At 36.3% G+C, this 21,696-nt stretch overlaps 1 protein-coding gene across 2 annotated transcripts in view; it reads right to left on the minus strand.

Annotated features, from left to right (window-relative positions):
• Rsrc1 (arginine and serine rich coiled-coil 1) overlaps nucleotides 1-21,696 on the minus strand; it is a 364,221-nt gene that overhangs the window by 271,360 nt on the left and 71,165 nt on the right. The gene's annotated exons all lie outside the window — the stretch shown is intronic.

Raw genomic sequence — 21,696 nt, forward strand, 5'->3', positions numbered from 1 at the left:
TAAAATTAGATGAAGATATATAGATGTTGTCAATTTTGAAAGAAATTAAGGTTCAATCTAAGTGTAAAAATAGGAAAACTTTGAGATGCAAGTAATAGGATAAGAGTATCGTGTGGGTCCACACTTCTACCTGCCTTCGAGGATCTGTCAGCAATGCCTCCACACCCGCCCCACAGTGCTGCCTGGCTCCCAGAAAGCTCTCTGTAATCAGGGACACAGGAGAGACCCCTCCCAATACACCTGGTTACTGGGACCCCACAGAACCAGCAGATACAGACTTTGGCCCACCTTGTCAGAGCTCAATCTTCCTTCTGGTTCACACCCCATCTGCACTCTCCGATTAGTATGCTTCCTTGGTATGACACCCCACCACCCCACAGCTCTGCCTGCCTTCTAAGAAGCCTGCTCTAACTCGGGACATATTTCACCAGCTTCCTGGGAGATATGCACCAACCTTGCAAGAGCAAGAACATAGTCAACAGACGCCAAGGCAATGTGGCACCATGAGCCCAGCTCTCTCACTACGGCAAGCCCTGGATATCCCAACACACCTGAAGAACAAGATTGTGACTGTAAATCCCATCTTAAGAAGATGGTAGAGGCATTTAAAGAAGAAATAAATAATTCCCTCAGAGAAATACAGGAAAACACATGTAAACAGGTAGAAGCCCTAAAGAGGAAACAAATCAACCCTGTAAAGAAATATAGGAAGGGGGCTGGAAAGATGGTTCAGTAGTTAAGAACACTGACTGCTCTTCCAGAGGTCCTGAGTTCAATTTCCAGCAACCACATAGTGACACACAACCATCTATAATGGGACCTGATGCCCTCTTCTGGCATACATGTGTACCCGCAGACAGAAAGCACTTGTATATAAAATAAATAAATTGTTTTTTTTTTTAAAGAAATACAGGAAAATACAATCAAACATGTGAATAAAATAAACAAAACAGTTGAATATTTGAAAATGGAAGTAGAAGCAATAAAGAAAACACAAAAGAAGGCAACCCTGGAGATAGAAAACCTAGGAACTACAGACAGAAGAATCACCAACAGAACATAAGAGATGGAAGAAAGAATCTCAGGTGTCAATAAAACCATAGAAGAAATTGATACATCAGTCAAAGAAAACGCAAAATGTAAAAAAGTTCCTAATGCAAAAACATCCAGGAAATTTGGGACACAGTGAAAAGACCAAATCTAAGAATAACAAGAGTAGAAGAGGATGAAGACTCCCAGTTCAAAGGGCCAGAAAAAAACTTCAATAAAATCATAGGAAAACAAAACAAAACAAAACAAAACTTCCCTAACCTAAAGAGGCTACTATAAACATGCAAGAAGCCTACAGAAACAAAACAGATTGGACCAGAAAAGAAAATTCTCCCACCACACAATAATAAAACAATAAACATACAAAGAAAGACAGAATATTAAAAGCTGCAAAGGAAAAAGGCCAAGTAATATATAAAGGCAGACCTATCAGAATTATACCTGACTTCTCAACAGAGACTCTGATACTCTAAACGCCAGAAAGAAGATCTTGTAGGGAATAGTACTAATGCTAAGGTCCTATTCCCCAACTGGTTCTTGATCAATCAATAAGGATACCAGGGGTCAATTGCTGAGCCCAAGGAAAGATGCAGGACTTCCATGTATCTGTAGGTAGGCTAAGAGATGCAGGAAAGGAAGGGAGATTTCACTACGCTTTGGGGGAGTAAAGGTGATCAGGCACGGACGATCTATGGTGGAGTGACCATAGGCCGCTTCCCCAAGCAGGAGATTAGAAATGCAACTAAACTAAGGGCAGATTAAAAGTGCTGAGCTAGGAGTATTTGGAAGGGCATGCTAGGCAGGGAAGATTAGAAGTGCTCAGCAATTGAGTCAATAAGGTAGGTTGAAAATAAGTTTGTGTGTGTGTGTGTGTGTGTGTGTACATGCTACAAGATCCTGGACAGATGTCTTGCAAAACCTAAGAGACCACAGATGCCAGCCCAGACTATTATAACCAGAAAAACTCTTTATCACTATAGATGCAGAAAGCAAGATATTATATGACAAAACCAAATTTAAATAATATATTTCTACTAATCCAGCCCTAGAGAGGATACTAGAAGAAAGCTCAACACAAGAAGGGTAACCACACTCAAGAAAACACAATAATTTAGTGATCTCACAGCAAAATCAAAAGAAGAAAACCAAACACACATAATACCACTTCCAACAACAAAATAATAGGAACTAACAATCATTAGTCTCTAATATCTCTCAGCATCAATGGACTCAATTTCCCAATAAAAAGACACAGGCTAACAGACTGGATATGTAAACAGGATCACTCATTCTGCAGCTTACAGGAAACATACCTCAACTACAAAGATAGACATTACCTCAAATTAAAGAACTGGAAAAAGCAAATGGATCAAAGAAAGAAGCTACAGTAGCCATTCTAACATCTAATAAAATCAACTTTCAACCAAAAGCAATTTTAAAAAAGGGTGGGAAGGACACCTTATACTCATCAAAGGAAAAAAATCCATCAAGTTGAAGTCTAAATTCTGGACATCTATGCCCCAGATACAAGGGCACTCACGTTCATAAAAGAAACTTTACTAAAACTCAAAACACTCATTAAGCCTCAAACAGTAATACTGTGAGACTTCAACACCCCACTCTCAGCAAGGGATAGTCATCGAAACAGAAACTAAACAGAGACACAATAAAACTGATAGATGTTATGAATCAAATGGATTTAACAGAGATCTATTAAACCTCTCACCGAAAACCAAAAAAATATACTTTCTCAGCACCTCATGAAACCGTCTCCAAAACTGACCATATAATCAGGCACAAAACAAGCCTCAAGAGACATAAGAACATTGAAATAACCCTTTGCATCTATCAGATCATAATTAAGGCATGACTTCAACAACAGAAACAATGGAAAGACTACAAACTCATGGAAATCAATCAATTAGAAGCAAAAAAGGACAATACAAAGAATCAACAAAACCAAGAGCTAGTTCTTTGAGAAAATCTACAAGACAGACAAACCTTAGCCAAACTAACTAAATGGCACAGAAACAGTATCTAAAGAACAGAAAACTGAGGAAATTTTAAAAAATCATTAGATATTACTTCAAAAGACTATACTCAATAAAAACTAAACAAATTGGATAATTTTCTCAGAAGATTTTCTCAGAAAACTAAAAATGGCTCTACCTGAAGACTCAGTGATACTGTTCTTGGGCATAAACCCAAAAGATGCTCCACCCTACGACAAGGACACATGCTCACTATGTTCATAGCAGCCTATTCATAATAGCCAGACACTAGAAACAACCCAGATGAGCCTCAACCACAGAATGGATACAGAAAATGTGGTACATTTACACAATGGAATGCTATTCAGCTATTAAAGACAAGGACCTTGTGAATTCTTTTTTTTTTTAATTCGATATAATTTATTTACATTTCAAATGATTTCCCCTTTTCTAGCCCCCCACTACCCGAAAGTCCCGTAAGCCCCCTTCTCTTCCCCTGTCCTCCCACCCACCCCTTCCCACTTTCCCGTTCTGGTTTTGCCGAATACTGCTTCACTGAGTCTTTCCAGAACCAGGGGTCACTCCTCCTTTCTTCTTGTACCTCATTTGATGTGTGGATTACGTTTTGGGTATTCCAGTTTTCTAGGTTAATATCCACGTATTAGTGAGTGCATACCATGATTCACCTTTTGAGTCTGGGTTACCTCACTTAGTATGATGTTCTCTAGCTCCATCCATTTGCCTAAGAATTTCATGAATTCATTGTTTCTAATGGCTGAATAGTACTCCATTGTGTAGATATACCACATTTTTTGCATCCACTCTTCTGTTGAGGGATACCTGGGTTCTTTCCAGCATCTGGCAATTATAAATAGGGCTGCTGTGAACATAGTAGAGCAAACGCAAATGGAGAGAACTAGAAATTAGCATCCTGAGTGAAGTAACCCAGACCCAAAGAACATGTAAGGTTTATACTCACCGATAAGTGGATATTAGCCAAAAAGTACAGAATACCCATGATATACCCCACAGACCTAAAGAAGTTGAACAGGAAGAAAGGCCGAAGCAAGGATGCTTAAATAACACTTAGAAGGGGTAACAAAATAGTCATAAGAGACAGAGGGAAGGAGAGAGAGAGGGAGGAAAAGAGTGGGGAGGGAGAAGTAGGGCAAGATGAGTTATGGAGAGAGACAGGAGAAAGGCTCAGAGAATAAATGGAAATATGGAGCTGCTGGGGGTGGGAAGTGTGGGAATTCTCTACTAAGTCTCAGACACTTGAGATGAGGAAGACTCCCAGATGTCAATGCAGGTGACCTTAGTCAAACTGTGCAACCATAAGGCTATGGAACCTGAAAAGACTACCTCCATTAGCCAGACAGAATGTGCAGGAGAGGGATGGGTACACCAACCCACCTATAAAACTTTTGATCCAAAATTGGTCCTGTCTAAAAGAAATGCAGGGACAAAGATGGAAAAGAGACTGAAGGAATAGTCAAACTGACTGGGCAAACTTAAGGTCTATCCCATGGGTAGGCATCAATCCCTGACACTATTAATGATGCTGTTCTTGCAGAGAGAAGCCTCACATAGCTGCCCTCTGAGAGGCTCTATGCAACAGCTGACTGAGACAGATGCAGATACCCACAGCCAAACACTGGACAAAGGTTGGGGACTCTTACGGAAGAGTTATGGGAAGGACTGAAAACCCTGAAGGAGATGACAATCCCACAAGAGGCCCAAGAGTGTTAGCTAACCTGAACCCCTAGTAGCTCCCAGAAACAGCCACCAACCAAAAAGCATATATGGTCTGGTCTGAGGCCTCTGGCACATATGCAGAAGGCTGCTTTGTCTGGTTTCAGTGGATTAGGCTAAGCCTAATTCTGTAGAGACTTGATGCATTAGGTTGGGGGAATACTGGGTGGGTAGGGGTGGCTGCCCTCTCAGAGGCGAAGGGGAAGTGGGAGGAACTCTGGGTTGTATACTGGGAGGCCGGGCAACATTTGGGATGAAAATAAGTAAATAAGTAAATAAATAAATAGATAGATAGATAGATAGATAAATAAATAAATAAATAAATAAGAGTACCATGTAATCCAAGTAAGAATAATATAGCCTCCATAACTAAAATTAGTAATACTATACTTCTACAATGTAAAGTGTCTAAGGAAATATCTCTATATGTGTGGGTAGAAGAAACAAAAAAAAAAAAAGAAATGTGTAATTACAGATATATCAACTTAACTAATCATCTGACTTTATGTACAACATATAACTTTAGATACAACATTCTGTGTACCAAAACTTTCTAAAGTTTAGTTTTTTTCATGCTAAGAAAAATAATGGAAGCAAATAGGGGACAGGAAGATAACTCGGTGGGTAAAGTGCAGGTTGTGAAGACACGAGGACCTGAGTTCAGACTCACCCATTCATATACAAAGCTGGGCAGCATCTGTAACTTCAGCATTGAGTATAAGATTCCAAGAACCTGCTTGCTGGCTTGTCTAGCCAAAATGGTGAGCTACAAAATCAGTGAGAGACTCTCTCTCAAAAAAAAAAATGAATAAATAAATAAAAATAAAAGGTAGGAAAATGAATGAACAAGCCATTCTAACAGGAACTTGTCTGCGCATGTGCTTATACAAGGGAGCACCCAGACACACAAGTACAGTGTTAGCCAGGAGATCCTCCTTGTTCGTTTTGTTCTTGGTGGGTTATTTTTATAGTAGAACTTCTAAGGTCCAGCACTCTACATGCCCCAGCTTCCTGTGCATCAGTGTTTTGAGATGCATAACTACAGATAAACAGCCACATTTAGCAAAAAGGAAATTCTATAACATTCAAATAACATTTTAAGTCTCTTCAACTAATATAGCAAATGTATTTAATATAATCTATAAGAACAGTTCTTTCATTCTTAGACTCTCTTTCATCTATTCACTGCTGGGTGCACTACTTTCTCAATGTGCCCATGAGGCCTCTTGCCCACTTTGACTGTGTCATATGAAATGAGTCATTTTGTTAGGTATGATGTATTATGTGCTAAGAAGCAATGGACTCAGGCCGGGGATGGAGTACTGACAACTGTGCACACAGAACAGACAACTCCAACAGAAAAACTTCTGACTTCAATAAACAGCCAAAGCCCCACTGGCAACAGGGGTAATGAAAGGTGAATCCTGAAAGAACAAGTCAAGGATGACACCCAAAATTCTAAGTGTTCTACCACTGAGCTACATGCCCAGCTCTGTGATATTCAAAAGGTTTTACGTGTAAAGTATTTTCAAAGCTCTGGCTGAATCCTAAATCATCTTAAGAACAACAGACTCTAAACAGCTAAGAATAAAAGCATGGAACCAAAGTATCAGCTATCCCCATAAGCACAAGACCTCTGCAACCTCAGACCAAGTTAATATTCTGCTGAAACAAAGGCTAAGATCATGTTACTGAGAAGAACACAGTAGTATTACCAGGATGATACCCATCATGCCCAGTCTAAGTTCTTCATATATACTACATATACAAACAAAGCTGTATAAGTTGTTCCATTCTTGGGGTGGGGAAGGTGAAAAATGCAGTGAATGGAGTTGAAGTCTATGGAACATGAGCTGTTTGACTGAGTAGGGAAGGCTCTTAAACAGTACTTACAACCAAGCTCTCAATGAATATAAAGCAGAACAATCTCAGTAAAAACCAACAGAACTCTCTGGAAAATAAAATAAAAAAAAAGAATTCTAGAACTGAAACCATACTAAAAAATATGTTGAATGAAATTTAGAACAGATTGGTAGATACGGCCAGAATCTATATCTCATCATGATTAAATCACTATTATAAAATCTAGCCACTGGGCATCTAGAAAAGGGTGTCTACTCTTATGATGTTCAGGGAATATATTGCCAGAAGTCTATGTTTTTATATAACACTTAAGCACGAGAAAAAATAAAGGACATAAAAAGGACTATCCTACATGCAAAAAAAAATCCTAAAAACTTCACCAAAAAACTTTTAGAACTAGATAGAATTCAGTAACGTTGTAGGATACAAAACCAACATACAAAACTCAATGCAACTAGGCATGATGGCATAATCCTATATTTCCAACATTTGGGAAGTTGATGCACACAGATCGGTAGTAGGTTGAGGGGAGACTTGCTACAGAGTGAGTTTTAGACTAGTCAGAACTATTGAATCAAGACCCACTTTTAAAACAAGACAAATGCATTTTTTTTTTAATTTTTGGTAGTCCTTGGAATCAAACCCACACTGAATCAACTGTTACAAATGTTAAGAAGATGTTCTACTTCTGAGATTTATATCTAGCTGGCTGAGTAACATCTTTTTTTTTTTTGATATATTTTTTATTTACATTTCAAATGATTTCCCATTTTCTGGCTGAGTAACATCTTAATACATCAAAGAGATTGCTGAGAAAATCAGGAGCAATCTCGTAACAATAGCTATAAAATAAAAATCCAGAAACAAATTTAACCACGGATGTAAAAGAATTTTACAATAAATAGTACAAAATCTTTTAAAAAGTAATGAAAGTCATAAAATACTCAATTTTCCCATGTTCAAATAATGAAAGAATATTTAAAATGTCCATACTCCACAAAGCAATTTACAAATTTAATAAATCCCTGTTAAAATGCCAATAACATTCTTTGTGAAGCTATAAAACAAAATCCTAAAACTTAACATGGAAATCAAAAAATTCTAAACATTTGAACAAAGCTAGAGATATCACAGTACAAATTTAAGACATAACCACACTGTACAAGAGTCAGTAACACATTGTGAATAAAAATGGTTTTACAAATGAATGAAGCACAACAGTGATCCCTGAAACAAGCCATCTACAGCCAAAGTAATTCTTAACAAAGGCACCAAAATATACACTGAGGAGTGGAGAAAGCTTTCCCAATAAAGGGTGGTGCTAGAAAAGTAGGTATCTAAGAACCGGAGATTGAAACATGACCGTCATCTCTTGCCCTGCACAAAACAACTTGAAATGGATGAAAAAACTAAACATTAAGATTGAAATTATTAGAGAAAAACAGTGCAAACATACTGGTATATTTTAAATATGACATTAATGCATAGACATTGGCAAATGAAACTGAAATACAGAATTATATATTAACAAATATATTAATTGATATATAGGTATCAAAAATTGGATTTGTATATATTACATGCTAGTTAACATATAATATATAAGATATAGAATTAATGCATGTTAACCAAAAACAATTTAAAGATAGGTAAGCTATTCAAACTCTAAAAAGGCTATGGGAGCTTTATATTTTGAATAAAAGTTTAATAATTTATTGTAGTTTGCTTGTTTTTCCTTTAAGAATACTGTTGGAAGAATATGTATAGCCATTAGTAGCTTACATTGTGGGTTATAGTTGATGCACATTTGGGAAAAATCATATTTTACCATACTTGAAATATATATACATGTTAGTAATATACTCAAAATTAGATAAATACTAAGTTAAAAATAAAGAATTCCTCAAATAATGGTTTTCTCAAATAAGGTATCTCTTCTTTCCTTATATGCAAAATGAAAGTGATGTGAACTATCTTACGCTACAGTTTAATTAGGTAAATTGTGCACTGGTAGACATTAATAGCTATGTGAGTCATAAGGCAGTCACTGAGGGCTGTACTAATTTGTATCATGTGAGTCAGAAACATGAAATATGTTTATTTTCTACCACAGCTAATGCAATTAAACAATATTCTAGTCAGACAATGGTGACACACAGGCCTTTAATCTGGCACTCAGGAGGCAGAAGCAGGTGGATTTCTATGAATTTGAAGCCAGAGTGTACACAGAGCTGGTTCCAGGATAGCCATTGCTACACAAAGAAATCCTGTCTTGAAAACCAAACCAAATTAAACCAAACCCAACCAAAACAAAACAAAGCCATATTCTGATTCTGAACCTTTAAGACATTAAGTCCATGGCTCCAGCTGCATATGCAGCAGAGGATGGCCTTGTTGGACATCAAAGGGAGGAGAGGCCCTTGGTCCTCACAAGGTTCGATGCCCCAGTATAGGGGAGTGCCAGGAAAGGGAAGCAGGAGTGGGTGGGTTGGTGAGCAGGTGGTTGGCTGGGGGATGGGATAGGGGTTCTTTGGAGGGAAACCAGGAAAGGGAATAACATTTGAAATGTAAATAAAGAAAATATAATAGTAATAGTAGTAATAATAATAATAATAATATCCATCACATACTCACACATACACACGCATGCATACACACACACACACACACACACACACACACAAAAGATGTTAAGATCAACATACAGCTTACCAAAATCTAGCTGTATTTCTATTGTACAGGAAAGGAAATAACAATCTGCCAAAACCATGTGTTCTCCACAGGTAATCTTCAATAACAAAACCAACAGCCTGTTATGTTTGCTCTCAACTGGAAGACCCTACCACCTATCATGCCTATGAGAACATAACACAAGCCTATCGAGAACACACACAGATCTGGGAGCTAAGGGACTATCCCAGGAAAACAAGGTTCAACTGGCTCTGACCTAGAAAAACAGATCATGATAACTGTCCTATGACCCCTGGAGCAACACTAGAATCTATGTGTAGCAAGGTACTTCATCAGTTATTATCCAACCCAGCCTTCCCTCCATACCTTCCTTCTCACACTCTAACCTCAATATCTCCAGTCTACTATGAAAATTCAGTTAGCTTTAAAGTTGTCTTACGATTTCCCCTGACATAAACACTCTGCTGTAGAAAACATATGCCTTCAAGTTCTCCAAATTTGTCTTGCTCATTATTCACTGAACATACTCAAGAAACTTATCTCATTCTTGAATACGCTCCTATCAATCTTGTTGTGTGACATATTAAACTAGGGTAACAAGCACAACTATACATTAAGGTTCCCATTACATTAAACTAAACAATATAATACATTAAAAAAGATACCACAGTGTTCAATGTCACAGGTTCTTTTTAATCTTGCTTATGATTTTCACATAATAAAGATATTCCAAAGAATTTCCATGGAAGAAAAGATATCAAATGCAAAACTAGAGGCAGAGTAAAATTATAAAATACGATTTTAAATGACTATAAAATCACACACAGATTTTAAAAGAATTAAGCTAGAAACGAAATAAAAGTAATTAAGCTATTGACTTGTTGGTTATTACAAGAATTATTTTACACCAATTTGGATAAGATTCCTATCTTAGGCATATGATCGAGTCTACAGGTAAGATGCTTTACTTACATATCTGAAGATTCTCATCAAGAAAAAAAAAAAAAAACAGATCAGAATAAAAAGACTTCCTACTCCGACCAAACAAAGAGAAAGGGAACTATATTAGCATTTAAGATGTCATTTGTCCCCAGTTCCTTAAATAAGTATCTTTCTGATAAATCACTCTAGAAGTCTCTGGAGTACAAAAGCCAATATGGAGATGTATTATAAGCAAAGAACCACTTGGTAAAAAATGTGGGACTCTAGAACACACAATATATAAACAATAAATGGACAGCAAGATGTCCTATTATACCAGATAAATGCTTTCAATATCTACAGAATAAGAAGAATAACCATAACATCTCTACATAAAATGAATTACTGCCCTCAAAAGCCAATTTTTCAAGTTTAATTGGCTAATAAGTTCTAAACACATGTAATCAAAACAGATACCTTAATATTTTGACTTTCAAAAAATAGCTTCAGTACTTCAGAGAGTCCTTAAGTGCTATAAATAAAGATAACATTTACTATAAAATAAAAAGTATAATTAAAATTAAATAATTACATATTGAATAAAATCTAGCATAGATTTCATGTAAGGATGACACTGTAAACAAGGGGATTGAATTCTACTCCCTACCAAAACCTAATTAAAGTCATAACCAGGGGAATTTTTTAAAGACCTACACTTTGTACACTGTGGGGAAAAAAAATGTTCACTGGTGAGTTGGTGGTAATAAAAAACTAAAAAACAAAATAGTAAAATTCAAGCCTCTATAAAACCACAATTACATCAAAACATCATTGTCACAGTAAATTCTGATTGTCTACTTACTTTAAGAAGCTCCTCAGAAGCCCAACAAGCAGCTGAAAGAGTCAGATGTAGATACTTAAACACCAAAACAATGGACAGAAGCCAGGGACCCTCTCAGACACTGGGCCAGCAACCAGGCAGCATACACCTGCTGATCTGAGGCCCCCAACACATAGACAGCAGAGGACTGCTAATCTGACCTCAGTGAGAGAAGATGCACCTAACCCTGAAGAAACTTGAGGCCTCAGGGAGTTGGGCAATCTGGTGGGGTGGTTATGGGGGTGGGAGTGAGTATGTTTGTGGACATCCTCCTGAAGATGGGGGAGGAGGAATGGGATGAGGAACTATCAGAGGGTAGATCAGGAGGGGGATAATGACTGGACTGCGTAAAAAAAAAGATATAATAATAATAATAATAATAATAATAATAAATGACATTCAAAAGGGAAGAAAAAGAAGGGAAGTACCTCAGAGATTAGTATGCATAGCTCTGGATCTGAAAGAGCATTTGCAGAAAGGATTAACTAAGCAGAGAAAACTATCCTAAACTTCAGTGGTAGCATGGTATCAACAGGGGACACAGAATCCAGGGAGATCAGTAAAGATAGCTAACAGGGGCACTTCGTTTCCCAAGTTCCTGGCTCTGGTGATACAAGCCATCTACTCTGTCATGCCCTCCCTGTGAAGATGGAATGAGACCTCTGAAACTGTGAGTCACTAAGAAGGAAAAAATCAACTTGGCATCAACCTTCTCCACTAAAAATGCACAGCAAAACAATGGCTTTGGTTTTCCTGAGGTGCTCAAAAGGGGACAAATGTGCGCTTCAATACCACACATAGCAAACTGTCCTTCAAAAACAAACAAACAAACAAACAAACAAACAAGTAAGTAAATAGAAATCAAAATAAGTTTGTTCTAATTTTTGCTAGTCACTAACACATCAAGGGTATATATACTACAATTTCTATATAAATCATTCAGCGGCAGGGGGATTTCTGAGTTCGAGGCCAGCCTGGTCTTCAGGGTGAGTTCCAGGACAGCCAGGGCTACACAGAGAAACTCTGTCTCAAAGAAAAAAAAAAAAAAAGAACTCAAAGAAAATACAAGTTAATCTAAAGGAGTGGATGAAGTTTAAAAATGGAGAAAAACACCCATGAACAAACAGAAAACAAAGACTAAGATGGCAGATTTAAATTTAAGTATATAAGTCATAAGCATAATTCAACAAAATAATGAAAAAGATCAGACTGAAATAGCAAAACTACAGACAACTTTCACATTGAAAATGAAAAATAAAATCAAAGAAAGGTTTTGTATGGAAATATATCATGCAGACATAAGCAAAAAGAAATATGAACTGTACCAACATATGAAACAGACTTCCAAGTATGGCCACAGAGAACTAAAGCAAGACCACCCCCTCATGATGGCAAGCCAATCCACAACAAAAGAACACAAAGTCTGAATTTGCAAAACATAACATTAGAGCCAACAATACATAACGCAAAGGTAAGAATCTCTGAAGTAGAACTCTAAGTGTACCCTTGCCTGTGAGCACTGGGTAACTAACAGAAGAAGAGGTAAATAGACAAAAGACTACATAAATGTTTGAATCCAGCTACTTTATGATTCCTCAATACTGTACACTGATAATACTGCATAAAATAAACCATACTGCAAGCCACAACTGCAATCTCAACATACTCAAAACACAGAAAGTGTTCTATCTGAAGAGAAGTAAAAAGAAAACAATAAACAAAAGACTGGCAATTTCCAAAGATCAGAAGTTAAGTAATGTATGTCGTATAACTCATAGAAAGAGGAAATCACAGTGGGAAGTTTTAAATATGTAAACTAAACAAAAATAAAGATATGTCATTTTAATATAGGTAGGATACAGTTACAGCTAAAGTAAAGTTAGAGGAGATGTGAGACAGCAAAACCTACATGCTGGAGAGGAGTATGCAAGTAGGTTAAGTAGCATCTCTCTTGAAAAATTAGAAAAAGAGCAGAACATTGAACTCAAAGTTGGTGAGAAATTAAAGAAAATCAAAATTAAAGAAAATAGAAGATTAAGAAAGACAAAAGCTGGTTCTTCAAAAAAATCAACAAAATAGCTAAAATGTAAGTGGAAATAATAGAGAACACACAAAGATGGTGAAATTATAAGCACTGTCATTAAATGAAAACAACCCATTCAAAACACAAATACAAAGTACAGAAAAGAGTGATTTAGAGACGAAGCAGACAGATGGCTCAGACGGTAACGTGCTTTATGTGTGAGCCTGAGGACCTGAGATTCAATCGCCAGAGCTAACACTAAAGAGCCAGACATGCGGCTGGAGAGATGGCTCATCAATTAGAGCACATGCAGAGAACGCAGTGCCCATGTCAGACCCATGACCACCGTAAGTCCAGCTGCAGGGCCTCTGGGCTTCTGCAGGCACTTGCACTCTTTCACTGGTATACACAGCACTGGGAAGATAAAAACACAAGATCCTAGCCCATCGAGCCAAACTAGCTCTAGTTTCAGTGATAAACTTCGATTCAACAGTTTGGAGTAACTAAGGCTGGCCCTCAAGATGGATCTCTGACCTCCAGATGTGTGCACACACGTGAGAACATACAGAGAAAAACACACTCACCAGACAAAAACAACTGCTTCAGCCAGTCAGTACCATGCTATAACTCCCACAAAAAGCAGTCTATTAAAGGAACTTTGAGCTCCCCCATTTTATCTCCTTAATTTCCATGCCATAAAGCAGGAAAAGTTAAAATATGCAAGATTCGCTAAGTTCAAGACCCTGGAGTCTTAAAGAGGACAAGATAGCAAGACTTGTCAAGACATTGTGCCAACCAGGAGGAAACCAAACAGAGAGGAAGAATGGACAACGCTGTTGTAGGGATCAACTGATGTGTTCTAATCTATAAATACATGTGGTAAAATGCCATGGGATAAAAATGTACTGCAAAGCAATGAGATTCCTAAATCTCACTAAGGAGAACTAGTGTTCCCACTCACTATTTTACAGAGAGCTCCCACGTAAGACATTAGTACCAAAGCAATAATACTGGAAATAAATTCATCATATAGTAAATGGTGTAATCAAGTTTGAAAGCAAGACTCGAAATTGTAAAATGTAACTACAAGATAACCATAAGTCACAGCTATACAAAGGTTTCTTAGATGATATATCATTTGTAAAATGTTTGCAAATAAGAAGGTTAAAAGGTAAAAGTTTAACAGTGTCCTTTGCCTTACAGAAACTTGGGAAAGGATATTCACCAACCCTACATCTGATAGAGGGCTAATATCCAATATATACAAAGAACTCAAGAAGTTAGACCCCAGGGAACCAAATAACCCTATTAAAAATGGGGTACAGATCTAAACAAAGAATTTTCACCTGAAGAAATTCGGATGGCCGAGAGGCACCTTAAGAAGTGCTCAACATCATTAGTCATTAGGGAAATGCAAATCAAAACAACCCTGAAATTTCACCTTACACCAGTCAGAATGGCTAAGGTCAAAAACTCAGGAGACAGCAGATATTGGCAAGGATGTAGAGAAAGAGGAACACTCCTCCACTGCTGGTGGGGCTGTAAGATGGTACAACCACTGTGGAAATCAGTCTGGAGGTTCCTCAGAAAACTGGACATGACACTTCTGGTGGACCCTGCTATACCTCTCCTGGGCATATACCCAAAGGATTCCCCGGCATGCAATAAAGACACATGCTCCATTATGTTCATAGCAGCCTTATTTATAGTAGCTAGAAGCTATAAAGCACCCAGATGTCCCTCAAAGGAGGAATGGATACAGAAAATGTGGTATATTTACACAATGGAATACTACTCAGCAATTAGAAACAATGACTTCAAAAAAATTTTAGGCAAATAGTTTGATCTGGAAAATATCATCTTAAGTGAGGAAACCCAATCACAAAAGAATACACATGGAATGCAATCTCTGATAAGTGGATATTAATTAGCCCAGAAGCCCTGAATATCCAAGGCACAAATCGCATAACAAATGACTCCCATGAAGAAGTATGGAGAGGGTCCTGATTCTGGAAAGGATTGATCTAGCATTGGAGGGGAATATAAGGACAGAGAAAAAGGAGGGAGGTGATTGGAGAAGGGATGGAGAGAAGAAGGTTTATGGGACATATGGGGAGGGGGGATCCGGGAAAGGGGAAATCATTTGGAATGTAAACAAAGAATATAGAAAATAAAAATATTAAAAAAAGGTAAAAGTTTGTTGATAAATCTGTTTGAAATTCATCATTAAAATCATAGAGGGTGGGGTATATAGTCCTGAGCTCAATGAGAAAGATGGAAAGAAGAAAGAAAAAGATGAATGAAAAAGAGGTAAGCAATGAAGCCAATATTTCAGAACAATCCATATAAACCTACTAAAAAAGAATCTGAAATAGTTCAAATATCCACAGCAACAATTATATTTGGGGTAGGGATGGGGCACAAAATACACACATTCAGAAATTGACAACTTAAGTATTTCCAGCTTTTGTTATTTATCAGCCTCATGTACCTTAAAGAAACAAACTTACATCAGCAGGTTTCCCAAATATTTGAATCTCTAAGATCATCACTCCCTGTCTTAACCAAGAGGAGAAGCTACAGTATATGAGTGGTATAAATCAAGTGTGTAAACAGGTTTTATTTGTGTATTCTGGCTGTCTAATTCCCTAGTTACATGCCCAATTAAAAAACTATTTCTTATTGAAATTCCACACACAGTTATTGCTCTTATTTTTTAAATCAACATTTACTGTTATCAACATTCAAAGCTAATAAAAATCAAAACCATTTTTATATACTGTAATAGGTAATGCTGTAAAATATGCATAAGAATACACATGTTTATTATAGTTCTAGTTTAGGCAGGGTCCAAAGCCTGAGGTTGGCCTATAATAGCAGCACAGTATTTTTTAAGAAGCATATCAGCTGTTCCCATGTTAATTTTTATTTTTAAGTTCTTAAGTAGTGGTTATTATCACATCTTGTGTGTGTGTGTGTGTTTAGAAGATCAAACCCAACCCATGCTGGGGCAGTTGTTTATTTTGTTTTACTTTTGGTTTTGAGAAAACTAAACTCTGGAATGGGCAAAGAACACAGAAAATCTGTGATAAAATTGAAACTTGAAAGCAGCTCTGCACATATCCTTTTAACTACAGCACAATGGAGATCTGATCGCAGTATCATTTCCAATTAAAAATATATAAGATAAAATAAGCATCTATACAGACTCATTTCCAAAATATTATCAAAAGATTTACCTTCATTTTTTTATAAATTGGTCTACTTATTAAGTATTGGAATTCTCAAATATCAAATTCCTAGTCACCATCTCTGATCTCTACTGTTAAGGAAAAAGAGAAGAATTAAGAAAAAAAAAGAGGAAAAGAGAAACACAGAAAGTCAGTGCTTCCCCAACTAAAAACACATAACCCACCCACTCAGCCAAAGGTTAAGTCATTTAGTCAAGTTCAAAGATCTTCAAAGACTTCTTAGATCCAGATAAGCCCATATGTTACCAAAATTCTGTGAAAAAGCTATTACTTTCCAATCTGCTTCTCATGTTTAAGATACAGGACACACAGATGCTTGGCGTCACTCATCAGTCTTCCTAAAATTTCACACTAGCTAATCAAGCTCCACCAATAACTTTCCTCCCCAACCCCTGGAAGTGCCTTTATGCTATCAGTGCCTAGCTTGCCTGTTAAATCTGAAAGCAACCATAAAGGAACATTCAGTTACTGTACAATACGTGTTAATTTGCTAATTTCTTCACAGGTAATCAATTAAAATGTAAAATATTGAATAAAATTAGTTGCACTAAATTTAACAGCTGCTCCATGAGCATAATTAGTTTCACAAGGGCCATATGTACTCTGAACAGAGAAAGAGTTGAAACAAATAGACAGATTTTAAACAAGTTTGAGAAAATCTGCATTTAATTAGCAGGTGGGCACTACAACTGCATAACGTCTTTATACATTTATATTTATGAAGTGACAGAAGATCTAAAGGCTTTTTAAAACGGCGTTTATTGTTTGAATGGGAACTGTTTTGCTGCATGCTAAAGTGATTTAACTCCTTATAGCTCTGCTTTGAAAAAAATCATAAATGGTGAAAGAAAACATGTGGAAAACTGTAAAACTAGAAAGAATTCACGACAAAAAACAGATACACATACCATAACTAAAAGGAAACTACACTTAATTAAATGTATACTACATCTGGAATATCAGCCTAATAAAACGTGAAACTATTAATTTTCATTGTTCTAGAGGAAATGAGGTCACTGTCATTTAATAATCCCCAGTTACACTGGACTAACTCCTTCAACTGTATGTTCTGGACACCATTTAATCCCAAAATGCTGCATTCTTTACAACAGCCTTACCTGAACTTTGAATAAAGGCATTTAAATTACAAAGGAGTAAAGAAATAGAGTCAGTAAATGAAAATTTTTACCAGCTGGTAGCTACTAGCATTCTATTGGAAACCTTAAGGCTTTCAGATGAAGTTTGTCATCGATGTCCAGGAGAATGAGAACACATTCTTTCTATAGCACCAAATTACAAATAATTTCATTATAGTTAACTATATATATATATTGTTATTAACTATAAGTATAGAGGAGTCTTTTTCAAAGATAAAATGTTTTCTTTCTTAACAGAGTAATAACTTTTGTTGGAGAAAATGAACCCCAACACACACACACACACACACACACACACACACACACACGAAACAGAATAATGAAGCCAGTTATTGCATTATTAGTCAATACAAAAATGAAAGAAATTCCTGCATTGTCTGAGATGGAAAGGAGTGAAAACAGAGTGCTTATTAACTAAACTAGAACCTTGTAAGTTTTATTTTTACACTTACCCAAATACATAATGGAAATGAGTCATTTCAGCATTAAAGACAGTGAGATACTTTCTTTAAGTAATACGGTAGATGTGTGCAAAACTAAACAATAAAGCATCAACTTTTGTTCTACTATCTAATTCTGAAATTAAAAGCTATCAATTTAATCTGCTTTGTAATATGCAGAAGCTAAGCCTATAAATTAAAATTTTGCATTCATGAAATCTATGAACCAGACAAAAACTGAAACAATAAATACAATAGCTGTGTAATAGCTGTGATAGCTGTGCAAACAAACTCTAATATTTTTAACCTAACGTAGAATTTCTTCATAATCAAAATAAAAAAATCATTCTCCAATAAATAAATTTTGTAGTTACAAATTTGATACTAACAATATGCCCAGCTGGGGTGTTGCACATTTTTAATTCTAGCACTGGGGAGGCAGAGGCAGGTGAATCTCTGAGTTCTAAGCTAGCTAGTTTGGCCTACAGAACTAGTCAAGATAGCCAGAGCAACACAGAGAAAACTTGTCTTAAAAAAAAGAAAACCAAACAAATAAAACAACAAGAACAAAGATTATCGATACATGTTTTACTAATAAGCTCCTTTAAATTTATCTATATAAAACCCAATTAACATCTTTTAGAAAAAAAACATATTCTATACAGACTGAATAGTTTACAAGTCAGAATACTATCTGCATGATTTGTAGATATGACTTTCAATTACTTTCTCATTGTCTGTATAGAATAGGTTTTCCAAATCTATGAATAGTCTTAAATTGTTTATGTCAATATTTTAGTTGGATTAATACAGGGCTTTCATAGCAATAAAATAAATTAGAGAAAGTGAAATACCCTAGGCATGAATTATCCTAAAGATCACCATATTTCATTAAAAAAAAAAAACCCTCAGATTACCACTATAGTGCACGTTTGGGTACAAGAGAAAGGAATAGTTGAAATGAGAGAACTCATAAACATATTCCTTAATTTGATATGAGTACTGAGTACTTTAAAATTAATTTTATTTTTTTTTGAAGTCCTACTAGGAAGCACGACAGCTTTAAGTGAATCAATGCCAGTGTCTTTCAGCTCTTGTCTCATAATGAAAAAGTCTGGACGAGGAACGATGATTATCTCAGCTAAAAATAGCCTAAATAATTGATTGAAAATTAAGAAGTCATAGCTCTTTTTTATTTATGCTACACAATCTTTATCCTACACAATATCAGAGTGACCTGATAAAAGATAATCTTAAATTAAAACTCAAGATATAATATAAATAAATGACTTTATATTACTGGAAGCATCAACAACAACTCCCAATCAACAAAATGGGACACTATTAAAACAACAGCATGTATGGATTATTAGCTACCGTAAAGGCAAAAGGATTCCTGCATTAAAACTTATTGGTTTGGTTTTGCTGTTTCTTACTTTATGTAACTTATTTTACCAGCACTGCCCTGAGTTCCTCATGGAAAAGTAGTTTAAATATGTAATTAAATATAATTATAACCATTCTTATTTTCAACTAGTATTTTCATTTTAATAATCAAATTTACAACAAATTACCTATAAGTTCAGTAGAATATCAACTTAACTAACAATACAAATATATTCCCTTCTTTTATTAAACAATGTCAGGGCCAGCAAGACATCTCTGCTGGGCAAGGTCCTTACACTACGAAGCACACAGTCTTGGCAGAGGGGTTACTACAGAAAAGGTTTCCATATAACTCCCAGTGTAGTTTAGTTTCCATCACTACTTGGGCCACATTAACTCTGGAAATCCAATATTGCCCTAAGTTCTCAGATTCAGTCCTGAGTAAGCCAAAGAGCCCAGAATGCCAAGCCCTGGAAAGCTCCTAAAGGCACACACAATGCCCGAAATCTTTAAGAGGTCTAACCTGGCAGGTGAGTGAGTTACGAAGGGATGAAAACAAAGCTATACTCTCTGGCTGACTTAGGACCAGTGTGAACCCCAGCTGGAGAGTGTCCCTAGCACCTGAGAAAAGGGACCCATAAAATTACTAGAGCTGTGTTCATTAAGTGTCAGTTTTATGTTTGACATTGTGAACTTCACAAATGATTTGTGACCAACATAAAATCCAGAAGACTGAAACACATCTGACATCTTTCTGCTTTCCAGCCGTTGAATTAGCTCTTCCTACTTTGCTAGCCAGATATCTCAGACCCCAGAGTCTCCTTCCAGCCCTTGCCTAAACACCTTTTCCTCATAAGCTGTCCTTCCAACCTTGTTAACACTGAAGTATGAATTCTCCCAACCTACCCTTCCCACATCCCTACCCTGTCCTCTTTCTACTGCATTGTATTTATTGTTTATCCTTGCTCACACTACTCAACAAGATCGACACAACAGTTTCTTATTTAACAAATGTATCCCAAATACCTAGAACTGGGCCTCTAACAAAAGGTATTCAAATATTCGTTTTAAATAAGTAAATTCATGTACTATACTCCCAATTTCTATCTTGTCGCTTAAAGTCTAAACTTACATAATTTTTCCTTAATATATTGATTATTGAAGTGTTCTTTTTCTATGAACAATAAACATCTTAATGTATATTAGAAGTTAATGCACTTTTTGTTCTTACCAGTAAATAAGCACGACTACAATTAACATTATAGCATTGTAAGTTATTTGGGTTCAAATTTAGATTGTTCTGCATTATCCATGCTATAACAATAGCTAAGAAAACTCATAAAGCAAATTTTAACACGATGAACTCTTTCTTAATTTTTCTATAAAATATGTATATATTATATATGCATATATAATATATATACACATATAAATATACACACATGCACAAAGGAGTGATCTAGCATACAGACAGCTTTGCCACCTACTATAAGCTATGGGATCATTGCTCCCTTGCAAAATATAATTTTCCCCAGACCACAAAAATTATTCTACTGTATCTACAACTATAACCCTAATATTTATTATAAAGTTCCAAGGACAATACCTAACATGTATGTATGTATGTATGTATGTATACATATATACTGAGAGAGAGAGAGAGAGAGAGAGAGAGAGAGAGAGAGAGAGAGAGAGAGAGATTGAGAGACTAAACCCTGTATTTTCTATAAATATTAGCACAAAGCCCACCCTTGATACTGCCCAGAGAGGCAAGAACCAAAGGCTGGGTAGCCCACAGACCAGACACAAAGATAGAACCAAACACAAATAGGAAAAAAAGTGGAATGATTCCTAATCCATTCTGCTATACTTGTAGATTGGCATCTGCTGAGGTTTGCCTTGGTGCTGTTTGTATTTTGAAGTTAATCCTGCTCCCCGATGAGGAGTGGATCATGTACTCGGATGATTCCATGTGAACCCTGCTGCCCATTTTAACTGGTCAAATAAAGGCTAGAGCCTGTGTTTGGGCAGTGAAAGAAAAAGGTGGGGCTGTAAGTTTTAGAGAAGGGAGAAGAAGAAAGAAAGGAGAAGACTAGACAGAGGGACAGAGAGAGAGGAAGATAGAGGAAGAGGAGGTGGATAATGGAGCAGAACCATGTGGCCTGGAAGAACTACAAATAGCAAGAGATCTCATAGCTGGAGAATAGAGTAGGGTAGAGTGGTATATCTGCCCAGAGAGCCAAAATCTCAAAAAATAAATGCAATTCAATTAGAAAAATGAAAAAAGCAAG

Source organism: Apodemus sylvaticus, chromosome 4 (assembly GCF_947179515.1).
Source record: "Apodemus sylvaticus chromosome 4, mApoSyl1.1, whole genome shotgun sequence".
NCBI classification, from domain to species: domain Eukaryota; kingdom Metazoa; phylum Chordata; class Mammalia; order Rodentia; family Muridae; genus Apodemus; species Apodemus sylvaticus.